The sequence below is a fragment of the Pseudophryne corroboree genome, chromosome 11 (assembly GCF_028390025.1).
Source record: "Pseudophryne corroboree isolate aPseCor3 chromosome 11, aPseCor3.hap2, whole genome shotgun sequence".
Classification (NCBI taxonomy): Eukaryota; Metazoa; Chordata; class Amphibia; order Anura; family Myobatrachidae; genus Pseudophryne; species Pseudophryne corroboree.
In genome coordinates this window covers 26,555,948-26,573,749 of record NC_086454.1, presented here as the reverse complement: position 1 = coordinate 26,573,749, position 17,802 = coordinate 26,555,948, and positions in this window count along the sequence as shown.

Genomic DNA, 17,802 nt, shown 5'->3' with positions numbered 1-17,802 from the left:
GTATACAGTACCCGTGTGTGAGTGTCAGTGTGGTGTATACAGTACCTGTGTGTGAGTGTCAGTGTGGTGTATACAGTACCTGTGTGTGAGTGTCAGTGTGGTGTATACAGTACCTGTGTGTGAGTGTCAGTGTGGTGCATACAGTACCTGTGTGTGAGTGTCAGTGTGGTGCATACAGTACGTGTGTGAGTGTCAGTGTGGTGCATACAGTACCTGTGTGTGAGTGTCAGTGTGGTGTATACAGTACCTGTGTGTGAGTGTCAGTGTGGTGCATACAGTACCCGTGTGTGAGTGTCAGTGTGGTGTATACAGTACCCGTGTGTGAGTGTCAGTGTGGTGTATACAGTACCCGTGTGTGAGTGTCAGTGTGGTGTATGCAGTACCTGTGTGTGAGTGTCAGTGTGGTGTATGCAGTACCTGTGTGTGAGTGTCAGTGTGGTGCATACAGTACCTGTGTGTGAGTGTCAGTGTGGTGCATACAGTACCTGTGTGTGAGTGTCAGTGTGGTGCATACAGTACCTGTGTGTGAGTGTCAGTGTGGTGTATATACAGTACCTGTGTGTGAGTGTCAGTGTGGTGCATACAGTACCTGTGTGTGAGTGTCAGTGTGGTGTATACAGTACGTGTGTGTGAGTGTCAGTGTGGTGCATACAGTACGTGTGTGTGTGTGTGTGTGTGTGTGTGTGTGTGTGTGTGTGTGTGTGTGTGTGTGTGTGTGTGTGTGTGTCAGTGTGGTGTATACAGTACCTGTGTGTGAGTGTCAGTGTGGTGTATACAGTACCCGTGTGTGAGTGTCAGTGTGGTGTATACAGTACCCGTGTGTGAGTGTCAGTGTGGTGTATACAGTACCCGTGTGTGAGTGTCAGTGTGGTGTATGCAGTACCTGTGTGTGAGTGTCAGTGTGGTGTATGCAGTACCTGTGTGTGAGTGTCAGTGTGGTGTATACAGTACCTGTGTGTGTGAGTGTCAGTGTGGTGTATACAGTACCTGTGTGTGAGTGTCAGTGTGGTGCATACAGTACGTGTGTGTGAGTGTCAGTGTGGTGTATACAGTACCTGTGTGTGAGTGTCAGTGTGGTGTATACAGTACCTGTGTGTGAGTGTCAGTGTGGTGTATACAGTACCTGTGTGTGAGTGTCAGTGTGGTGTATACAGTACCTGTGTGTGAGTGTCAGTGTGGTGCATACAGTACCTGTGTGTGAGTGTCAGTGTGGTGTATACAGTACCTGTGTGTGTGAGTGTCAGTGTGGTGCATACAGTACGTGTGTGTGAGTGTCAGTGTGGTGTATACAGTACCTGTGTGTGAGTGTCAGTGTGGTGTATACAGTACCTGTGTGTGAGTGTCAGTGTGGTGTATACAGTACCTGTGTGTGAGTGTCAGTGTGGTGTATACAGTACCTGTGTGTGAGTGTCAGTGTGGTGTATACAGTACCTGTGTGTGAGTGTCAGTGTGGTGTATACAGTACCTGTGTGTGAGTGTCAGTGTGGTGTATACAGTACCTGTGTGTGAGTGTCAGTGTGGTGTATACAGTACCTGTGTGTGAGTGTCAGTGTGGTGCATACAGTACCTGTGTGTGAGTGTCAGTGTGGTGTATACAGTACCTGTGTGTGTGAGTGTCAGTGTGGTGCATACAGTACGTGTGTGTGAGTGTCAGTGTGGTGTATACAGTACCTGTGTGTGAGTGTCAGTGTGGTGTATACAGTACCTGTGTGTGAGTGTCAGTGTGGTGTATACAGTACCTGTGTGTGAGTGTCAGTGTGGTGTATACAGTACCTGTGTGTGAGTGTCAGTGTGGTGTATACAGTACCTGTGTGTGAGTGTCAGTGTGGTGTATACAGTACCTGTGTGTGAGTGTCAGTGTGGTGTATACAGTACCTGTGTGTGAGTGTCAGTGTGGTGTATACAGTACCTGTGTGCACAGGCGTGCGCAGAGACTGACTGGAGGGTGCCGCTCCGGACTCCCCCCCCCCCCCCCCTCCACGGCATTATAGTGATCTCTCGCCTCCCCTGTCCTGGATATAGACTGCTCACCTGGTCCGCTCACCTGGGCCGCCCAGGTGAGCAGTTTATATCCAGGACAGGGGAGGTGAGAGAACACTATAATGCCGTGGAGGGGGGGAAGTCTGGAGCGGCACCCTCCAGTCAGTCTCTGCGCACGCCTGTGCCTGTGTGTGAGTGTCAGTGTGGTGCATACAGTACCTGTGTGTGAGTGTCAGTGTGGTGTATACAGTACCTGTGTGTGAGTGTCAGTGTGATATACAGTACATGTGTGTGTGTGTGTGTGTGTCAGTGTGATATACAGTACCTGTGTGTGAGTGTCAGTGTGGTGTATGCAGTACCTGTGTGTGAGTGTCAGTGTGGTGCATACAGTACCTGTGTGTGAGTGTCAGTGTGGTGCATACAGTACCTGTGTGTGAGTGTCAGTGTGGTGCATACAGTACCTGTGTGTGAGTGTCAGTGTGGTGCATACAGTACCTGTGTGTGAGTGTCAGTGTGGTGCATACAGTACCTGTGTGTGTGAGTGTCAGTGTGGTGTATACAGTACCTGTGTGTGAGTGTCAGTGTGGTGCATACAGTACCTGTGTGTGAGTGTCAGTGTGGTGCATACAGTACGTGTGTGTGTGTGTGTGTGTGTGTGTGTGTCAGTGTGGTGCATACAGTACCTGTGTGTGAGTGTCAGTGTGGTGCATACAGTACCTGTGTGTGAGTGTCAGTGTGGTGCATACAGTACGTGTGTGTGTGTGTGTGTGTCAGTGTGGTGCATACAGTACCTGCGTGTGAGTGTCAGTGTGGTGCATACAGTACCTGTGTGTGAGTGTCAGTGTGGTGCATACAGTACGTGTGTGTGTGTGTGTGTGTGTGTGTGTGTGTGTGTGTGTGTGTGTGTGTGTCAGTGTGGTGCATACAGTACCTGTGTGTGAGTGTCAGTGTGGTGCATACAGTACGTGTGTGTGTGTGTGTGTGTGTGTGTGTGTGTGTGTGTGTGTGTGTGTCAGTGTGGTGCATACAGTACCTGTGTGTGAGTGTCAGTGTGGTGCATACAGTACGTGTGTGTGTGTGTGTGTGTGTGTGTGTGTCAGTGTGGTGCATACAGTACCTGTGTGTGAGTGTCAGTGTGGTGCATACAGTACCTGTGTGTGAGTGTCAGTGTGGTGCATACAGTACGTGTGTGTGTGTGTGTGTGTGTGTGTGTGTGTGTGTGTGTGTGTGTGTGTGTGTCAGTGTGGTGCATACAGTACCTGTGTGTGAGTGTCAGTGTGGTGCATACAGTACCTGTGTGTGAGTGTCAGTGTGGTGCATACAGTACGTGTGTGTGTGTGTGTGTGTGTGTGTGTGTGTGTGTGTGTGTGTGTGTGTGTGTGTGTGTGAGTGTCAGTGTGGTGCATACAGTACCTGTGTGTGAGTGTCAGTGTGGTGCATACAGTACCTGTGTGTGTCAGTTGGGAGTATAGCTGTAGCACTATGGGTGTCAGTGGGGTGTATAGCTGTAGCGCTATGGGTGTCAGTGGGGCGTATAGCTGTAGCGCTATGGGTGTCAGTGGGGCGTATAGCTGTAGCGCTATGGGTGTCAGTGGGGTGTATAGCTGTAGCACTATGGGTGTCAGTGGGGTGTATAGCTGTAGCACTATGGGTGTCAGTGGGGTGTATAGCTGTAGCACTATGGGTGTCAGGGGGTGTATAGCTGTAACACTATGGGTGTCAGTGGGGAGTATAGCTGTAGCACTATGGGTGTCAGTGGGGAGTATAGCTGTAGCACTATGGGTGTCAGTGGGGTGTATAGCTGTAGCACTATGGTGTCAGTGGGGTGTATAGCTGTAGCACTATGGGTGTCAGTGAGGTATATACCTGTAATGCTATGGGTGTCAGTGGGGTGTATAGCTGTAGCACTATGGGTGTCAGTGGGGTGTATAGCTGTAGCGCTATGGGTGTCAGTGGGGGAGTATAGCTGTAGCACTATGGGTGTCAGTGGGGAGTATAGCTGTAGTGCTATGGGTGTCAGTGGGGTGTATACCTGTAGCACTATGGGTGTCAGTGGGGTGTATACCTGTAGCACTATGGGTGTCAGTGGGGAGTATAGCTGTAGCGCTATGGGTGTCAGTGGGGTGTATAGGTGTAGCACTATGGGTGTCAGTGGGGTGTATAGGTGTAGCACTATGGGTGTCAGTGGAGTGTATAGCTGTAGCACTATGGGTGTCAGTGGGGTGTATATACTGTAGCGCTATGAGTGTCAGTGGGGTGTATAGCTGTAGCATTATGGGTGTCGGTGGGGAGTATAGCTGTAGCACTATGGGTGTCAGTGGGGTATATATACTGTAGCGCTATGAGTGTCAGTGGGGTGTATAGCTGTAGCACTATGGGTGTCAGTGGGGAGTATAGCTGTAGCACTATGGGTGTCAGTGGGGAGTATACCTGTAGCACTATGGGTGTCAGTGGGGAGTATAGCTGTAGCACTATGGGTGTCAGTGGGGAGTATAGCTGTAGCACTATGGGTGTCAGTGGGGAGTATACCTGTAGCACTATGGGTGTCAGTGGGGAGTATAGCTGTAGCACTATGGGTGTCAGTGGGGTGTATAGCTGTAGCGCTATGAGTGTCAGTGGGGAGTATAGCTGTAGCACTAATGGTGTCAGTGGGGAGTATAGCTGTAGCGCTATGGGTGTCAGTGGGGTGTATAGCTGTAGCGCTATGAGTGTCAGTGGGGAGTATAGCTGTAGCACTATGGGTGTCAGTGGAGTGTATAGCTGTAGCACTATGGGTGTCAGTGGGGTGTATATACTGTATACTGTAGCGCTATGAGTGTCAGTGGGGTGTATAGCTGTAGCACTCTGGGTGTCGGTGGGGAGTATAGCTGTAGCACTATGGGTGTCAGTGGGGTATATATACTGTAGCGCTATGAGTGTCAGTGGGGTGTATAGCTGTAGCACTATGGGTGTCAGTGGGGAGTATAGCTGTAGCACTATGGGTGTCAGTGGGGAGTATACCTGTAGCACTATGGGTGTCAGTGGGGAGTATAGCTGTAGCACTATGGGTGTCAGTGGGGAGTATAGCTGTAGCACTATGGGTGTCAGTGGGGAGTATAGCTGTAGCACTATGGGTGTCAGTGGGAAGTATAGCTGTAGCACTATGGGTGTCAGTGGGGTGTATAGCTGTAGCGCTATGAGTGTCAGTGGGGAGTATAGCTGTAGCACTAATGGTGTCAGTGGGGAGTATAGCTGTAGCGCTATGGGTGTCAGTGGGGTGTATAGCTGTAGCGCTATGAGTGTCAGTGGGGAGTATAGCTGTAGCACTATGGGTGTCAGTGGAGTGTATAGCTGTAGCACTATGGGTGTCAGTGGGGTGTATATACTGTAGCGCTATGAGTGTCAGTGGGGAGTATAGCTGTAGCACTATGGGTGTCAGTGGGGTGTATAGGTGTAGCACTATGGGTGTCAGTGGGGAATATAGCTGTAGCGCTATGGGTGTCAGTGGGGTGTATATACTGTAGCGCTATGAGTGTCAGTGGGGAGTATAGCTGTAGCACTATGGGTGTCAGTGGGGTGTATAGCTGTATCACTATGGGTGTCAGTGGGGTGTATAGGTGTAGCACTATGGGTGTCAGTGGGGAATATAGCTGTAGCGCTATGGGTGTCCGTGGGGTGTATAGCTGTAGCGCTATGGGTGTCAGTGGGGAGTATACCTGTAGCGCTATGGGTGTCAGTGGGGAGTATAGCTGTAGCGCTATGGGTGTCAGTGGGGAGTATATACTGTAGCGCTATGAGTGTCAGTGGGGAGTATAGCTGTAGCGCTATGGGTGTCAGTGGGGAGTATACCTGTAGCGCTATGGGTGTCAGTGGGGCGTATAGCTGTAGCGCTATGGGTGTCAGTGGGGTGTATAGCTGTAGGGATATGGGTGTCAGTGGGGTGTATAGCTGTAGCACTATGGGTGTCAGTGGGGTGTATAGCTGTAGCGCTATGGGTGTCAGTGGGGTGTATAGCTGTAGCACTATGGGTGTCAGTGGGGTGTATATACTGTAACGCTATGAGTGTGGCATTATTGTGTGTGAGACAATGCTACATAAAGCAGTTACCAGCATTCTGCATGTATGGCAGTTTGGTGGGAATATCGCAGCTATGGCAATGGACGTCATATGCAGCTGTATGAGTGAGTCAGGAACGGCAGCACTGCTGGGCTGTCATGCATGGCAGTGTCACAGGGTATTTACAGTACGCCACCAGCCAATTCACATCCAGGAAACTTTGTAGAAAGACAACAGGATATTGTTGCTGACAGTGGGAGAGTAATATACATGTTGTGGTCGGTACACTCACAAAACAGAATTAGATAGCAGGATACCATATGTATAGTATGTACATAAAGCGTGTCCATTTCACCATATGTGTAGTATGTACATAAAGCGTGTCCATTTCACCATATGTGTAGTATGTATATAAAGTGTGTCCATTTCACCATATGTGTAGCATGTATATAAAGCATGTCCATTTCACTATATGTGTAGTATGTATATAAAGCGTGTCCATTTCACTATATGTGTAGCATGTATATAAAGCGTGTCCATTTCACCATATGTGTAGCATGTATATAAAGCATGTCCATTTCACTATATGTGTAGTATGTATATAAAGCGTGTCCATTTCACTATATGTGTAGGACTAGGATGTATATAAAGCGTGTCCATTTCACCATGTGTATAGTATGTAAATAAAGCGTGTCCATTTCACCATATGTGTAGCATGTATATAGGCCCTCATTCCGAGTGGTTCGCTCGCTAGCTGCTTTTAGCAGCATTGCACACGCTAAGCCGCCGCCCTCTGGGAGTGAATCTTAGCATAGCAGAATTGCGAACGAAAGATTAGCAGATTTGCGAATAGAAATTTCTTAGCAGTTTCTGAGTAGCTCCAGACTTACTCAGCCATTGCGATCAGTTCAGTCAGTTTCGTTCCTGGTTTGACGTCACAAACACACCCAGCGTTCGTCCAGACACTCCCCCGTTTCTTCAGACACTCCCGCGTTTTTCCCAGAAACGCCAGCGTTTTTCCGCACACTCCCAGAAAATGGACAGTTTCCACCCAGAAACACCCACTTCCTGTCAATCACACTCCGATCACCAGAACGATGAAAAATCCTCGTTATGCCGTGAGTAAAATACCTAACTTTTGAGTAAAATAACTAAGCGCATGCGCTCTGCGAACCTTGCGCATGTGCAGTAAGCGACTAATCGCAATATAGCGAAACTCGGCAACGAGCGAACAACTCGGAATGAGGTCCATAAAGCGTGTCCATTTCACCCTATGGTGGTCATTCCGAGTTGTTCACTCATTGTCATTTTTCGCAACGCAGCGATTAGGTGGAAAATGCGCATGCGCATGGTACGCATCACGCATGCGCTAAGTAATTTTACACAAAACTTTGGAGATTTACACAAGCTCGAGCGACATTTTTTCAACGCTCGAGTGATCGTAGTGTGATTGACAGGAAGTGGGTGTTTCTGGGCGGCAACTTGGCGTTTTCAGGGAGTGTGCTAAAAAACGCAGGCGTGCCAGGTTAAAACGCAGGAATGGCTGGAGAAACGGGGGAGTGGCTGGCCGAACGCAGGGCGTGTTTGTGACGTCAAACCAGGAACTAAACAGACTGAGGTGATCGCAATCTAGGAGCAGGTCCGGAGCTACTCAGAAACTGCAAGGAATTATTTAGTAGCAGTTCTGCTAATCTTTTGTTCGCACTTCTGCTAAACTAAGACACACTCCCAGAGGGCGGCGGCCTAGCGTGTGCAATGCTGCTAAAAGCAGCTACCGAGCGAACAACTCGGAATGAGGGCCAATGTGTATTATGTATATAAAGCGTGTCCATTTCACCCTATGTGTAGTATGTATATAAAGCGTGTCCATTTCACCCTATGTGTAGTATGTACATAAAGCGTGTCCATTCACCATATGTGTAGCATGTACATAAAGCGTGTCCATTTCACCCTATGTGTAGTATGTACATAACGCGTGTCCATTTCACCCAATGTGTAGTATGTATATAAAGCGTGTCCATTTCACCCTATGTATAGTATGTATATAAAGCGTGTCCATTTCACCCTATGTGTAGTATGTATATAAAGCGTGTCCATTTCACCCTATGTATAGTATGTATATAAAGCGTGTCCATTTCACCCTAAGTGTATTATGTATATAAAGCGTGTCCATTCACCATATGTGTAGCATGTACATAAAGCGTGTCCATTTCACCCTATGTGTAGTATGTACATAAAGCGTGTCCATTTCACCATATGTGTAGTATGTATATAAAGCGTGTCCATTTCTCCCAATGTGTAGTATGTATATAAAGCGTGTCCATTTCACCCTATGTGTAGCATGTACATAAAGCATGTCTATTTCACCCTATGTGTAGTATGTATATAAAGCGTGTCCATTTCACCCTATGTGTAGTATGTATATAAAGCGTGTCCATTCACCATATGTGTAGCATGTACATAAAGCGTGTCCATTTCACCCTATGTGTAGTATGTACATAAAGCGTGTCCATTTCTCCCAATGTGTAGTATGTATATAAAGCGTGTCCATTTCACCCTATGTGTAGTATGTACATAAAGCGTGTCCATTTCTCCCAATGTGTAGTATGTATATAAAGCGTGTCCATTTCACCCTATGTGTAGTATGTATATAAAGCATGTCTATTTCACCCTATGTGTAGTATGTATATAAAGCGTGTCCATTTCACCCTATGTGTAGTATGTATATAAAGCGTGTCCATTCACCATATGTGTAGCATGTACATAAAGCGTGTCCATTTCACCCTATGTGTAGTATGTACATAAAGCGTGTCCATTTCTCCCAATGTGTAGTATGTATATAAAGCGTGTCCATTTCACCCTATGTGTAGTATGTACATAAAGCGTGTCCATTTCACCCTATGTGTAGCATGTACATAAAGCGTGTCCATTTCACCCTATGTGTAGCATGTACATAAAGCGTGTCCATTTCACCCTATGTGTAGTATGTATATAAAGCGTGTCCATTTCACCCTATGTGTAGTATGTATATAAAGCGTGTCCATTTCACCCTATGTGTAGTATGTACATAAAGCGTGTCCATTTCACCCTATGTGTAGCATGTACATAAAGCGTGTCCATTTCACCCTATGTGTAGTATGTATATAAAGCGTGTCCATTTCACCCTATGTGTAGTATGTATATAAAGCGTGTCCATTTCACCATATGTGTAGTATGTATATAAAGCGTGTCCATTTCACCCTATGTGTAGCATGTACATAAAGCGTGTCCATTTCACCCTATGTGTAGCATGTACATAAAGCGTGTCCATTTCACCCTATGTGTAGTATGTATATAAAGCGTGTCCATTTCACCCTATGTATAGTATGTATATAAAGCGTGTCCATTTCACCATATGTGTAGTATGTATATAAAGTGTGTCCATTTCACCATATGTGTAGTATGTATATAAAGCGTGTCCATTTCACCATATGTGTAGTATGTGTATAAAGCGTGTCCATTCACCCTATGTGTATTATGTATATAAAGCGTGTCCATTTCACCCTTTGTGTAGTATGTATATAAAGCGTGTCCATTTCACCCTAAGTGTAGTATATATATATAAAGTGTGTCCATTTCACCATATGTGTAGTATGTATATAAAGCGTGTCCATTTCACCCTATGTGTAGCATGTACATAAAGCGTGTCCATTTCACCATATGTGTAGTATGTATATAAAGCGTGTCCATTTCACCATATGTGTAGTATGTATATAAAGTGTGTCCATTTCACCATATGTTTAGTATGTATATAAAGCGTGTCCATTTCACCATATGTGTAGTATGTGTATAAAGCGTGTCCATTCACCCTATGTGTATTATGTATATAAAGCGTGTACATTTCACCCTATGTGTAGTATGTATATAAAGCGTGTCCATTTCACCCTATGTGTAGTATGTGTATAAAGCGTGTCCATTCACCCTATGTGTAGTATGTATATAAAGCGTGTCCATTTCACCCTATGTGTAGCATGTACATAAAGCGTGTCCATTTCACACTATGTGTAGCATGTACATAAAGCGTGTCCATTTCACCCTATGTGTAGCATGTATATAAAGTGTGTCCATTTCACCCTATGTGTAGTATGTATATAAAGCGTGTCCATTTCACCCTTTGTGTAGTATGTATATAAAGCGTGTCCATTTCACCCTATGTGTAGTATGTATATAAAGCGTGTCCATTTCACCCTATGTGTAGTATGTATATAAAGCGTGTCCATTTCACCCTAAGTGTAGTATATATATAAAGTGTGTCCATTTCACCATATGTGTAGTATGTATATAAGGCGTGTCCATTTCACCATATGTGTAGCATGTACATAAAGCGTGTCCATTTCACCATATGTGTAGTATGTATATAAAGCGTGTCCATTTCACCCTATGTGTAGTATGTATATAAAGCGTGTCCAGTTCACCCTATGTGTAGTATGTATATAAAGCGTGTCTATTTCACCCTATGTGTAGTATGTATATAAAGCGTGTCGATTTCACCATATGTGTAGCATGTATATAAAGTGTGTCCATTTCACCCTATGTGTAGCATGTACATAAAGCGTGTCCATTTCACCATATGTGTAGCATGTATAGAAAGCGTGTCCATTTCACCATATGTGTACCATGTATATAAAGCGTGTCCATTTCACCATATGTGTAGCATGTATATAAAGTGTGTCCATTTCACCCTATGTGTAGCATGTATATAAAGCGTGTCCATTTCACCCTATGTGTAGCATGTACATAAAGCGTGTCCATTTCACCATATGTGTAGCATGTATATAAAGCGTGTCCATTTCACCATATGTGTAGCATGTATATAAAGCGTGTCCATTTCCAGGCATAGGGTTTCATTATCATTATCTTTGGTTGACATTTACTATTCTGTTTGGGCTGAGAGAACAGAGGCGTGATTACCAGTGCTAATCTAAACCCAATACAGAAGTATTTGGCCCTATTAAAATAAAAAGCACATTTCTCTTACGTCATAGATAATGCTGGGAATCCATTTAGTACCATGGGGTATAGACGGGTCCACTAGGAGCCATAGGCACTTTAAGAATTTGATAGTGTGGGCTGGCTCCTCTCTCTATGCCCCTCCTACCAGACTCAGTTTAGAAAATGTGCCCGGAGGAGCCGGTCACGCTTGGGAAGCTCCTGAAGAGTTTTCTGCATTTATTTTCTTTCTTATTGTTTTCAGGCAGGGCTGGATGTCACCAGTCTGTCTGCTTCGTGGGACTTAGGGGGGGGGGACGCTCTAACCTCCCTAGGGTTAATGGCCCCGTTCCCCGCTGACAGGACACTGAGCTACTGAGGGTCCTATTCACAAGCCCCACCACGGCGAGCGTACAGACCCGCAGCACGCCGCCACCCCTAACAGAGCCAGAAAACTGAAGAGTGGTGAGTAGGTGGCCGGCGTCCCAATTAGTGAGTCGCAGGCTGTAATGGCGGCACGAGGGGTAGGAGCGCAGTGCTGACAAACATGCTGCGGCTCCAGGCTTCAGAGGCATACAGGGTGCTGTGCGTGCCGCTGTGAGGGGCGAGCTGAAGCCACAACACATATATACCCACACTGGCAGCAATTCTACAAGGGTTTTAATCCACTGTAGAACAGAAATGACCTCAGCCAGTATAAAAAAACCAGGAAGACCGCGCGCCATTATGGGGGCGGGGCTTCACTATGAGCGGATCCAGCAGCTCACCAGCGCCATTTTCCCTCTGCAGCTATACACAGGCAGACTGGCAGGGAAGCGCAGCTCTTCCACAAGGACTCCAGAGCACCTCAGCGGTACCAGGGGGTCATAGCAAGGGAGGGGGGGGGGGGGGCAATATTTGGTGTACTAAACCCTCTTAAGGGTACTTCGTTTGCGACCCAGCTGAACTTGTACTTTAGCTATAGGGGGGCGGTGTGGCTGGCTCCATTATACTCTGTGTCTCCCTAGAGGGCTCTGTGTGGGTTAACTGTGTTTTACCCTATTTTCCTGTGTGTGTGTGTGTGTATTCTTTCACATTTAATATGTCAAAGGAGTGTGTATCATGCACAGCAGGGTGTTTTTCTCAATCTGAGGGATCACTGCAGTATACTCAGGATAGTACACATTCTCAGGCTCGTGGATCTGAACCAGTATGGTTAGATTCATTAAAAGGGATGATTTCAAATATTTCGAATAGATTATCCCAAAATGAGAAGGAGACGCAATATTTAAGGCAATCTGTTGATGACCTGATGACTAGAGATTCAGTGGTCGTTCCAGCGTCTCAGACCCCTGTCATTTGTCCACAGAAGCGTACTCTGGCCCAAATCATGCAGGCTGATACTGATGATGATGTATCAGACCCGGAGGAGGGTGAGGTGGACTTGGGAGGGAGAGGGATGCAGCTTTGTCACAGGGAATACAGGCCCTGATAGAAGCTATTAGAGATGTCCTGCACATCCCTGACAAAGTGACAGAGGAAGTTGAGGAATCTTATTTTAATGTAAAAAAGAAATCCTCAGCTACTTTCTCTGCATCTAAGGAATTAAATTCCCTATTTGAAGCAACTTGGGTAAATCCTGAAAAGAAGTTTCAGATCCCAAAACGGTTACTCACATCCTTCTTGTTTCCTCAGGATGATAGAAAAAAATGGGAAAACCCACAGATAGTTGACACATCGGTTTCTAAGTTGTCACGTAAGATAGTTTTACCTGTTCCTGGGGCAGCTTCGTTGAAGGATGCTGCAGATCGCAAGATTGAGACCACTCTCAAATCTATGTACACAGCTGCGGGGTTGGCCTAGAGACCCACTATAGCTTGTGCGTGGATCTCTAGGGCCTTTGCAAAATGGTCGGGTAATCTAATTGACGGAGTAGATTCCTTATCCAGGGGGAGATAATTTTACTCCTACAGCATATACAGTATTCTGCTAACTTTATGCTGGAGGCCATAAAGGAGATTGGTTTGCTCAACGCATGCACCACTGCCATGGCAGTGTCAGCACGCAGGGGCTTGTGGCTACTGCCAGTGGACTGCGGATGCGGATTCCAGGAAAGGCGTGGAAAGTCTACCTTTCACAGGTGAAGCACTTTTTGGAGATAAACTGGATACGTGGATATCCAAGGCTACGGCGGTTAAGTCTACGTACCTTCCTTCCGCAGCTCCCCCTGCTAGAAAATCCTACACTTCTTCAAACTCTGCAGTCCTTTCGGACAGCAAAATTTAAAAACAAAACCAAAGGTTCTTCTATGGCCTTCAAAGGCAATAGAGGTAAACGCAAAAAAACAGCAACTGCAGTTTCACAGGAACAGAACCCCGATTCTGCTTCCTCTAAGCCTTCAGCATGACGGTGGACTGCACTGCCTGGAAGACAGGCAGGTGGGAGCCCGTCTGAGATTCTACAGTCACATATGGGCAACGTCATGCTGTTAGGTTCCTGGTGCTCAGAACAAGGGAGATGTTCATGAAGTGAGTCCAGAGCACCAGGACGTAACGCTGGGAAAGGGGAATGGAAAGGGAATAGCCCCTGGCGCCCTAACTCTGTTGTCTCACCCGTGCTATCGGAAATCCCTTGCGAGACTATGGTTTCTTGAGCCCTTGGCAGCCACGTTTGAAGGGCGGATTATGTCTGCCCAACTCCGGTGCCCCCCGGTCTTAATGAGAGACAAAGGGAAATCCGAGGCAGAATGATAACAAGAGGACCTCTAACTAAGCAAACAGGCCAGGGGCTACAAGCTAACTAAAAACCTAAAGTATGTGCGGAGAAACCGCCAAAGGAAAAGAACAACAAAGGAAATGCTGATCACACGCCGACACAATACCTTTGTGTACCGGCGGTGACAGCATAAGCAGAACCCTCTGCAAAACACCAGGGACAGAAACAATAATGGAATACAGCGGCCTAGGCCAACGGACGCGGGAGAGCCGCTACTCACGGAACCGGTACGAATACTGGCAAACGGACAGGAACTTCTAATGCTGCCGACACCGACTCTCAGAACTGGAGGACAGGCAGAATCCCAAACGACAGACCGGTGGACACCAGGAAGCCAGAAGACTTGACCAGGGACAGGCAAAGCCACTGGACCTCAGGGCAGGAACGCCTCACCGCAGGACACGGGATCAGACACAGGAATCGACACAGGGACTGACACAGGAATCAACACAGGGACTGACACAGGAATCAACACAGGGACTGACAGGAACCAGCTCACACTTCAAGCAGACTGCAAACCAAGGAATATCACCAGCATCTGTGAATTGCAGTCAGCCAGCATATAACAGAGAGGCCTAATTAATAATCCCATGCAGCTGCCCTGTTGCATGATTCCAAACTGACAAGATGCAATTAGCAGCCAGGTGAGGCTGAACACATGGGAACAAGCTGCAATTACACAGACTCACCAGCGGCAGCAGACAAGAGTATTCTAAAACAGAGCAACAGGAAATCCTGGCATGCAAGACAACTTTATAAACATAAAATAGGAATGAACCACTACCTGTGGTTCATAACAGTATCCCCTCCTTAAGGGTGAGCTCCGAGCACCCCATGACACCCATGGGGAACATAAACAGAAGTATAACATGAAATACAGAACAAAACTGCAAAACAGGAATGAGCCACAGCCGTGGCTCATAACATTACCCCCCCCCCCTTGAGGAGGGGCAAAAGACCCCAAAATTCAGACTATCCAGAACAAGGGATACAAAAAAAAAAAAAACCTGACACACTGGTCTAACAGACAAGAAAACAAAAAACAAGCTGTAGCAACAACTTGTAACAGTGCCCTCCCCTTGATGGTGGCCACTGGACACAAGACAAGGGAAAAAAAAAAAATCTTTTTTTTTTTTTTTTTTTTTTTTTTTCAAGGCAAGAGTCAAAAATTATTTCTTTTTCTTCTTCTTCTTTTTACAAAGCTCTTTAGGTCTGACCAAGGTAATTCCCCAAACATTGTCTGAACTGATGGTACCACCCAGCAAGGCTGCGTTCAAATCAGAGACAGGTCTCTTACCCTTGGGAGCTGAACTTTCTGGTAAAGTACTATTATTAGAAGAAGAAGTCAGAAAAGCACATCCTGCAGTCAAAACAACGGGCTGGGACTCTTGTGCCGAGTTTACAGTATTTGGTGGACTCTCAGCAGACAAGACGGGTGACTTAGAGGAACCTGAACCAATTTCTTTGGAACCGTATCTTTTAACAATTGCATCATAGAATGCTAGGGGATCCTGAAGAATGGGATCTTCAGCTTTCATTAGGCTGGTCGCCCACTCAGAAGGCTCTCCTCTAAAAGAATAAATCAGATAGAGCCCAAGGTTTTCTGAAGTGATGCCCAGAAATGGTCTAGACAACATAATAGTGTAATAGTGTTTGAAAAGCGCCAGAAATTGGGCGAAGTCCCCATCAAAGGTTATGGATTGTCACGATCCAGGTAATTCCTTATCAGTATTTACCTTCCAAATGTCTCCTGAGACTGTCCCAGTGTTCCAAGCCTGGATTCCATCTGCACTGTCTATGTGCAGCACGCTGCATCTCATTGTTTCTAATCTCTTTACTGTGATTCTGGCAGCATCAGGGTTAAGTTTCACATGCAAGTTACAAACAGTCTTTCCCTCCAAGTTCAAACATGGGCGCAGCCATGTTTGTTTTCATCACATGTTACTTTTCAGCCTATCAGCTGTACTCTGCTCTCGGCCTGATTACCCAGCAGCTGCACTCTGGACTCTGCTTAATCAGCCAGCCAATCCCTGTTTTCCAGCTGGTATAAATATCTTGTTCCTGGGCTGGAAAGAGTGGTCAGTGCTTCAATTGTCTACAGTGATTCCAGTGTGCAGTTCTTCCATGAACTTTCTCTGCAGTACAGCCTGACTCTGCAGTGTCTACATTGCTCCCTGTGACTGGCAGTTACCTGAGACCGGCTTCCAGCTTCTAGCTTCCAGCGGTGCTCTGCCCTGCCAGTAACCATCGGTGTTCCGCCATCGATCCCAAGTCTCCATCGGTGTTCCGCCATCGATCCCAAGTCTCCATCGGTGTTCCACCATCGATCCCAAGTCTCCATCGGTGTTCCGCCATCGATCCCCAGTAACCATCGGTGTTCCGCCATCGATCCCCAGTAACCATCGGTGTTCCGCCATCGATCCCAAGTCTCCATCGGTGTTCCGCCATCGATCCCAAGTCTCCATCGGTGTTCCGCCATCGATCCCAAGTCTCCATCGGTGTTCCACCATCGATCCCAAGTCACCATCGGTGTTCCGCCATCGATCCCAAGTCTCAATCGGTGTTCCGCCATCGATCCCAAGTCTCCATCGGTGTTCCGCCATCGATCCCAAGTCACCATCGGTGTTCCGTCATCGATCCCAAGTATTTATCTGAACTGTGATTCCTGTTACCTGTACCAAGTCATCAGTATTCCTCTGAACTGTGTTTAATAAACCTTTGAACTTTCCTTTGTTGTCTTGGTCACGCCTTCGGGCATTTTTTCTAAAGGTTCCCTGCATGTCTAAGAACCCTGTACTGCCTCCCAGGTACACATATACCTCAGCCCCTACAACTGAGGCTTCCCCCGGTCAGCACCAGCCCTCAGTTGTGACAGTAAGTAAGCACTGACCTAATGGATCCGTCCGGAGACCAGGTCCAAGCGACCAGGCCGATGCAAGAACTTGCAGCCTGCCTTGAATGTCAGGAGACTGCACAGGGCCATGTGATTCGCTGTCTCCAGGACCTCTCCTCTCGGCTGGATGGAATACAAGTAACCCTCCGTGGTTCAGGGGCGTCCAGTGTGCCGACTGCAGTACCTTTGGTGGTATCCCCACCCACCATTCCTGTTTCTGCTCCTTGTCTCCATTTACCGACACCTGCCAAGTTTGATGGTTCCCCAAAAGCCTGCCGGGGTTTCCTAAAGCAGTGTGAGATATATTTCGAGTTACAACCTGGCAGTTTCCCAACTGACCGCACCAAGGTTGCTTACATCATCTCCCTCCTCAGTGGCTCCGCCCTCGATTGGGTATCGCCTCTATGGGAGAAGTCTGATGCCCTGCTCTCTTCATATGCAGACTTCGTGGCAACCTTCAGGTGCATCTTTGACGAACCAGGTCGTGTGACCTCTGCCTCCTCTGATATCCTCAGGCTACGTCAGGGGACACGAACAGTCGGTAAATATCTGGTACAGTACCAGATCCTAGCGTCCGAACTTTCCTGGAATGATGACGCTCTTTACTCAGCCCAAGATGGGGCGTCTGTGTCTACAGCCCAAGATGGGGCGTCTGTGTCTACAGCCCAAGAAGGGGCGTCTGTGTCTACAGCCCAAGAAGGGGCGTCTGTGTCTACAGCCCAAGAAGGGGCGTCTGTGTCTACAGCCCAAGAAGGGGCGTCTGTGTCTACAGCCCAAGTTGGGGCGTTCGTTTCTGCAACCCCAGGAGGGGTATCCAATGTTCAAGCTCTAGTAGGGGCATATGAGTCTTCTCAAAAAGGAGTTTCTGATCTGTCAGCCCCAGGAGGGGTGCTGGAGAAAACAACCCTGAGAGAGGTGTCTGATTCGTCAACCCCAGGAGGGGTCACCAAAGTTTCAGCCCCAAGGGAAGTATCCAGAGCCAAGTTCCCAGATGGAAATTTTTGTGCTACAGATGCAGTTATGAACTCCTGTTTGCCGTCTTCAGAGAGCACCACCCTGTTGGCATCCAGCATGGACCATGTCCAGGATGGTCTAACTGAACACTCAGATACCACTTATTCCGGTTCTAACCGGATTCAGACTCCTTCAGTTCCAGCTGATTCGAATGTCAA